Raw genomic sequence first — 6,714 nt, forward strand, 5'->3', positions numbered from 1 at the left:
GGTAAACCCACATGTCCCTAGTTGTTGGTATCAGAATATAGGATTGAAATTTTAGTCCCCTATTAGGCTTGAATTTTTTAAGTATTGGGTTAAGCACGTGAATACGAAACACGTAAACATGTGTTTCAGAACGTAACACATGGGCATGCCAGAGTACCCACAAACCTGGTGGGGATAACAACCAAGAGGAACAAAATCCTCCAATAGTTGGAGGATAAGGAATGACGGAAGCTATCCGTCTGTTGACAGACGTGCTCAAATAGCAACAACAACAACAACAAATGCAGGAGCATAGGCAGGAAGTTAGGGAATGCCCCTATGAGAAGTTTTTGGTGTACTGTTATCCAAAGGTTTGGGCCATGAGAGTAGATAAGTGGATGATTGATCTCAATCGAACATTCAAGATCTACGAATGCACTGAAGATCAAAAAAATGTTGTATGCTAGATATCTACTGCAAGGAGAGGCCAGTATATGGTGGGATGCGTGAAGGCAGCTTCTGGCAAGGGAGTTGGGAACCATAGCTGCCTTAACCTAGGGAAGATTATGAGAGAAGTTCAACAACAGATTCTTCCCAGAATCTATGAATCAACAAAAGACGCAAAAGTTCGCGTCTCTAGTACAAAGCAGCATGTCTGTGGAGCAGTATGCTGCCAAATTTATGGAATTGGGGAGGTTCGCACCTCACCTAATATCAACTGATAGGATGCAAGCCCATAAGTTCTAAGAAGGGCTGCAACCGAGGATACACAGCTATGTGACGTGTTTCAAAATCGAGAATTTCCAGGAGCTTGTAAACATGATGCCCCCAAACTCCGGTTGGCTTCAAATTCCAAACAGAGTTTGGGGTGTCATACAAAGTCTGGGGCAGCAAAGTGTTATGGTGAGGAAAGAATTGTAACCCAATGAATCTTAATGTCACGAGATACCCTTAGGTTTAGTGTATGATGCATATTCCTCATACTGTTAATGTAAAATAATGCTTATTTTGCTTCCTAAAGATTATAGGTTCGGTTTAACACTCGAAGATACACAATTGATAGCTTAATTGATACAAGGATCGAGATAAGTGACTATAATCATATTGAACTGAAAGGTCTTTTCGCAACAATATATAAGTAGTAAAGGTTTATAATGGTGTGTGTGTGTGTGTGCGTGTGTGTGTGTGTGTGTGTGTGTGTGTGTGTGAAAGCCTCTTTTAATTACTAGTCATGTCTCCTTGATCAATTAATGGACAACCATTAAAAAATGCACCAACAAGTTTTGTAACTTCTTAGCTCAGGTTGAAGTAATAAATCCAAACAATGCCAAGGAACAAGGTTCATGTATAGTCATGTTATTTGAATTTTGATTTATAAATATTTGTAATGAACTATATATTTATATTTTATTGAATTTTTTGTATTAAAAATGAAAACATTATGTACCAAGCAATGCAAAAAAGCCACATTTCAAATGGAACATTGCTGGAATCTGCTGAGACAACTAAAATGGCAAGTGCATACTGTTCAACTGACAACGAGAAGAAAATGAGGCTGCTCTAATATTATAGAGTCGATACAACTAAGGGATGACAGTGTTTCAAGGAACTTGTTCAACAATAATGAGAAACTAGGCAAGAAGGTTGAAAAAGAAAATGAGAAAAAGAATGAAAGATAAATCATCTTCACCCAGTGAGTTTAAAGAGGTGTTACATCATATGAGCAATGAGAGGAAGAAATTGATGATGAAAAGAATATAGAAAGAGAGATTTGACTTTATAGATCTCAAGAAGACCAAGATAGAGAAGGAAATTATATATGCATTTAGATATGAGCAAAATGAATGTGTTACAACAAAAATATTTTCAGACTCTTCAAATGGAAATTCTTGAAAAGCGTAGAATTAGATCTCCATCTTAATCTTAATGTATGTTGATATTGCTTCTTTGTGGTTGGAAGTTTTTGCTTTATTATAGTGACTTGGTAAAGAAGAGCTTATTTTACTGTGAAACTTGTTATAGAACTAACCAAGAGCTAAAGATAGTTACGTAACAAAAGAACAAAGCATGAATAACAAAGTAAGAGTCATATACGATACAATCAATATTAAAAGAAGGATCCATTGAAGAATGGGTATGGTGGATGAAAAGCAACAAAAGAACAAAGCATGAATAATAAAATGCTTGGTTTGAGATGAATAAAAACTAGTGAGTTTACGAATCTACTTATAATGGGTGAAGGAGATTGTTGAAAAGAAATTGAAAAAGGCAGTTTGACAAAATTAGATATGAGCGTAAGATACAAGAAAAGTTGTTAAAAAACATTCAATAGTTTTAAATATTATTGTTCAATACAAGAGAAGTTTATAAAAATAATAGATAGACTCTTAAATACAACCGTTAAATTCTACATAATACGACTATTGGATAAGGAAAAATTAGTCAAAAAAGATAGATATAATTTTAGATACAATATATTATGAAAAATATGATCGTTGGATACAGTAAAAGTTGGTAAAAAAACAGTTATGGAGAATTTAATATATGACTATAAGATCTTTTTAAATATGATTGTTGAAAAATTTTGTAAAAAAAAAAAAAGTTAGATTGTAATGCCCTTTTTTTTCTAGTAAAAAAACATCATTTCATCAAGGTATAAAGACATTAAGACAGGGTAAAATAGTGTTTTTTTATTTTTTTAAAAAATGAATAGTATGAATTTTTTCATCAAGTAGAGACCAAATGGCCAATACAACTAGGAATTTCCTCTAGTTTTATGATTACATCATCAATAACTAGAGCATGATTAGCTAGAACATGAGCAATCTCATCGGATGCTCTTTTAACATGTTGGACAGACCATGATTCGAATATGTTTAGAAGGATTTTTGTATCCATGGAAATTAGACCAATTTGGGACCAATTTTCACTTTTGTCTTTGAGTTCATTCACCACCTGCAAGACATTGCCTTCAAGAATGATATTCCTAAGGCCAATGTTTGCAGCTAAGAGAACAACATGTTGAGCAGCATAGGATTCAGCAAGGTGAGGGTCTGGAAATAAGGATCTTTTCATCCTTATTGATGGAATAAAGTTGCCTTCCCAATCTCTGATTGCCACACCAACTCCACTTGTATAATTTTATTTTTTAAGACTAGCATCCCAATTTATCTTATAGAAACCTTGAGGAGGTGTCTCCCACTGTGAAATTCGGTTATCAGCCAATGGAGGTGAAGTCAGAGTATGTTTTTTCAGAAATTTCATATCTTTCATCTTCTGTTTTGACTGATAAGAAATAGTAATAGGATTTGTGGAGCTCTACTTGAAAATTAGGTCAATCCTTCTCTTCCAGATCTTCCAAATCACCACTGTAAAATAAACTAGAAGTACTTCCTCCAAGTCAGGAAGCATATCAAGAACCATGTCTTTGAGTGATGTTTGAGAATATTTCTTCTTCTAAAAATGCACTGAGCTTTAAGAAATAGTTTTAGAAAATAAGAAGGGAATTACTGAACTTTTTAAAAATTTTTCTTTTCCTTCCTAAGATATAAAAGATTTTAAAGTTAAAATTAAAACCTGCTTGTAAATTAAAAGAGAATTTGCTACAGAATTCATTAAATTAAATCATAAAGCCTTTTTACAAAATGTGCATTCATACATTATATAAAACGTGCCTAGACTTCTATCACCTTTTTCTTGGACCATGTCTATCCAGACACTTCGTCCTCATTTTGTTCCTAAGAGGGGGAGGGGCATACATAAAAATAAAATGAGACATATATTCAGTAAACATTACTTCATACTATAAAAATACACTAATATATGTTTTCATTCGTACATTTATCATCCCTCTACAAAATTTATATAATCAATTTCTTTATTTGAAAACATTACAAGGTAGAGTTTTTCTTTAAAAATGTTCTCATTCCACATAAAACATTTCTCACACCTTATATCTTCCTTCATAAAAAGATAAACCATTCCATAACATTCAATTAGCTGTTATCACTTTCCATTAGTTGGTACACTATGTTACGTCCCGTATGTTGAAGTTATCAGTCTTTTGGACCCAACTATGCCTGTGGGCCCCGAGTTAGGAATCTATTTTAGTTATAGGTAGCACTAGATGCACTACTAGTACTACTTCCTCAGTATTGTAATTTGTTTAGTCCATTGGTATCATCATTCATTCAATCATTGCCTTTACATAACTTCATACATTAAAACATTCATTTCTCTTCCTTTCCTTTCATTCATTCATTCCAGTCTGATGAGTGTATGAAAGTGAACTCTAAATACCCTATTATTGGACTAAAATGCTAAAATATGAATAGAAATCATAAGAACTAATGTGTATTCATGAATTGAGTTTTTATTTACTTTGAGATACTCCTAAACATATTTTTATGTTTACTTTTAGAGTCTATAAAAGAGCAAGTCAAAATCTCGTCAAATTCAATAGAGGACTTTCAAGTAGGCAAGACGTTGGAACAAGTTAATAACTTTCAACGAGTGTAAGACTCTTCAAATAAGGATAATGATGGGGTTTGAGAGTAATTTGAATCAAGAAAAAAAAAAGAAAAAAATCACAAAAGGAAACCGCAAGAAGTCCAAGTCCGAAATTCGCTAGGAGACAATTTGGACATACTTTAATATTTTGATCATAACTTTCTACTCACACATCCGATTGATGCGATTATTGATGCATTGGAACGATATTTTAAAGGGTTACAAATTTATTTCTAATAATAATTTAAAAATTCACACTCCTGAAGCGTATACGTGGCTTTCAAGTTGAGTCCTAAAATTTAGGTCATTTTTTATGTGGGAATCATGAAGATATTAGGGTTTCTTTCCTACCCTATATAAGCATATTATTAGCATGAAATGAAGGAGTTTTTGAAGGGAGGAGGCACAGATCTAGAGAAGACAAAAATTCCATTTTTATTTTTTAGTTTTTCTATGGAGAACTAAACCTTGGGTAAAGTTCAAAGCAGAAATTGATTGGTGAAAATACTTTGACTATATTTCAATTCATAGATTAAGTTTTATTGTTTAAGATTTTAGGATTCTATTTTCTATTTGTTTTGGATATTATAAGTTTGAGACAATTATATTAAATCTTGCTATAGTTTGATTTTGTTGACTTATAGGATTATAAATATATGATTGTGACTTAAACAGACTTCTCATGCCACTAAATTTAAGAAAATAGATGAATATAATGTTATATCTAATTAGGAATTTGGTGCTATAATTATTAGTTGTGTATATCGTTTGGATTGAAAAAGTCAGAATATTGGATCTCGTTGATGGAAGCCCAAAGCTTTATTTGCCTTGTTATCGGTGCCCTAATCTCATTTTAATTACGTGCTTTAGGTAGAATTTTTAGATTCATGTCATATTATAATTTGATCTTTGTGTTTCTTCCAACTCCCTGTGGATCGATACCCTGAATTATACTATAATACCGCATACTAGTTTGGGCGTAATTAAATTTTGGCGCCATTGTCAGGAAGACGATGGAAGAAATAATACAAATAATTTATTTCAATAGTTTGTAAGTGCGGTAACTTCGTTTCCTCTTTTAGCTTGCTACATTTTTCTTTTCTTTCCTTTCGTATTATTTATAGTTAAATTTTGTTACCTTGCATGTACAAATATAGAGACGCCTTGGTTATATTTGCTTGTAAGCCTGTGCTAGAGTTAGAATCAAATTTTTTAAATCTTTTATTTGACAATCCATCTAGTTCCGAAAAAATGAGTGAACACGAAGGTCAACTCACTAGAACTCTTCAGGATTACCTCCACCTTACACGCACAGCCACACCATCATGCATCATGTTTCCAGTCAACATTCGTCAACTTGATTTTAAAATAAGGATGATACAACTACTTCCCACCTTTCATGGTTTAGAGAATGAAAATCCTTATTTGCATGTTGGGGAGTTTGAGGAAGTAGTTATGACTTTCCATAGTCATAATGCTACAGATGATGTTTTGAGACTTAAGTTCTTTCCTTTCTCTTTGAAGCAAAGAGCTGATTATACTCACTAAGATCACGATCCATAGGATCAAAGAATGAGATGACATAGGTATTCTTTAACAAATATTTTTCCAATATAAGACCAATGCTTTAAAGAGGCAGATCTCCACATTTGCACAAAAGGATAGCGAGATTTTGTATCACGCTTGGGAGAGGTTTAAGGAGTTGTTGAGTATGTGTCATCACCATGTGTATGCGAACTGACGCTTAGTTAATTATTTATATGAGGAACTTACACCTAGAGAGCATCAATTCATAGAGATGACGTGTAATGGTAAGTTTTTGTAGAAAAATCCAGATGAGGCCATAGAATATCTCAATGAGCTTGTTAAAAAAGCTCACACTTGGACCGGACCTAGTGCTACTAAGAGTACAAATAGAATACGACCTACTTGAAATCCAAATGGTGGTGGAATTTACCATCTTAGAGAAGAGGATAACCTAAAAACTAAAGTTGAGATGCTTACTAGGAAGTTAGAGGTGTTAAAAACTAAGGATTTAATCCAACACACATGACTACTCGTGTAGAGTCATTTAGACAGTGTTTTGTGTGTGGTGGGGTAGATCACCTAACTCAAGAGTGCTCCACTTTTACTGAAATGAGGGGAATGTATGAGGAATAATATAATGTCTTAGTATGTATGAGAAGTCTTTTGCACCTTTCTCAGATACATACAACCCAGGGTGGC

The 6,714-nt window shown here is 33.3% G+C and overlaps 1 non-coding gene across 1 annotated transcript; it reads right to left on the bottom strand.

Moving 5' to 3' along the window:
• Window positions 1-6,111: 6,111 nt before the first annotated feature.
• LOC118344950 lies at window positions 6,112-6,219 on the bottom strand. Its single transcript, XR_004798677.1, has one exon. It is a non-coding gene; the product is annotated as a small nucleolar RNA R71 (small nucleolar RNA).
• Window positions 6,220-6,714: the final 495 nt, after the last annotated feature.

This window comes from Juglans regia, chromosome 16, assembly GCF_001411555.2.
Source record: "Juglans regia cultivar Chandler chromosome 16, Walnut 2.0, whole genome shotgun sequence".
NCBI classification, from domain to species: domain Eukaryota; kingdom Viridiplantae; phylum Streptophyta; class Magnoliopsida; order Fagales; family Juglandaceae; genus Juglans; species Juglans regia.